We start from the raw sequence: 1,738 nt of genomic DNA, 5'->3' as shown, positions 1-1,738 counted from the left end.
GAGGCCCTGACCCCCCCAAGGCTTTGCAGCCTCAGCACCAAACCCCATGTAGACAGGAGTGACAAATTCAAGCAAAGTCAGCTCATTTTCGGCAGGGCACAGCGCGAGGAGCAGCTCCCTGGGGTGATGGCAGCTCCCAGGGCATGGCCCTGGGGAGGGACAGCAGAGCTTTGGGGATGGGGGTGACACCCCGCCCCTGTGAAAGCTCCTTTTCTCCCACTTTGAGCCCCATCGATTTGACACAAAGACGAGATTTAACCATGACAGGCAAATACGCTCGAGGGTCTGGGTAGGTGCACCCTGGCCACCCCACCTGGGGGCTGCAGAAGACCCATCCTGCTGTCACTCCGCGCCACGGGGACAGCCAGGGGGTTTTGGGGACTCGTGGCAGAGGAGGAGGGGTCAGGAGCAAGGGGGTGCCCTTCTGCCGTGCCACCCCCATCCCGACCCCATCCTGCGGAGGAAACACCGGCGGGTCCAACCTTTGCAGCTCATCAGCTCCAGGAGGCCAAAGAAAGCAAACGACGATGAGCTGGGAGCAATAAAAAAAGCAGAAATATTTTCACAAGCGGCTCTTTTAGCATGAGTTGGGTCTCTAAGCCACCAACCAGCCTTTAATGAGACACAACAAGGGGAAAAAACAGAGAAAACCCACAAAGAACAAGATGGCTGCTTAATTTAGGGGGGAAAAAAAAGAGTAAATACCCATTCTGGAGGGGTCTTGGGTTCGTCTGAGAGAAAGGAGCACAGCGAGGCAGGGTGGCAGAGTCCATATTCCCCCCCTAATTTTACAATTCCTGTTCTTTCACAGGAGTATTTATAGGAAAAGAGCAAAGCACAAACGCAGCTGCTTGCGCTTTCGCACATCCCTGTGTGTTGTGTTATAAAAATGAAGGGTTTACTGAAAATCTAGACTCCCAGTGTCTCCCTCCACCCCGTCCCCACGCCACAAACCTCCTGGCTAGCACCCATGGGTGGCCTCACACAAATGCTCTTTTTTTCCCCCAAACCATCTGAAAAATTCAGATTATTGTGGGGACAACAGAGTGGTGGGGGAACAACATTCAGGCGACAGCACGAGGTGATTTACCCTTCCCTGCATGCGCCTGACCACACAGTTATCTCACCAGCTTGTCTCTTCGTGCCCAAACTAATTAATTAACTATTTTTAACATGGTGTGTTATAAAACGACACAAACACAGTAAAAAAATCCACCCCACTGTGGCTCTGCATTATTGGTTTTCAACTGTCGCTAGAAAAATACTCCAATTATAAAAATAATTCGCACAGAATCAGCGGCAGAATTTTCTTGTACGTGGATTTTTGAGCTGTTTGTCAGACAAATATGTCATTTCTCCGTATTTACCAAGAGCGTGTGTATAATTTAATATAGAAATGAGAGATAGGCAGCTTTAAGACAGGAAATTACAAGCGGTTGATCAAGTCTGTAAACATCGTTACAGAAACGCGGGTTACGGAGCCGCCGGCTGGTGAAATCGCTGTTATTCCCCATCCCTGCCTGGTTTTCCGTGAACACGCCAAGACACCGCTGAAGGTTTTATACACAGAGAAAGATGGTTTTATTAGGTATGTCTAGAAAATCACTGCCGTGACGGATAGACCCTCCCTAATGCGATTCCGGGATCGATTGGCATTTCCCCCCCGCTCCCTGTTAAAAATGAATTTTAAAAAAGAGCCAAATCCTGTCTCCCCGCGGAGAAGGGAAGGTGGAGGGAC

Source organism: Buceros rhinoceros, unplaced genomic scaffold (assembly GCF_000710305.1).
Source record: "Buceros rhinoceros silvestris isolate BGI_N320 unplaced genomic scaffold, ASM71030v1 scaffold30827, whole genome shotgun sequence".
NCBI classification, from domain to species: domain Eukaryota; kingdom Metazoa; phylum Chordata; class Aves; order Bucerotiformes; family Bucerotidae; genus Buceros; species Buceros rhinoceros.
This window is presented reverse-complemented; position numbering follows the sequence as displayed.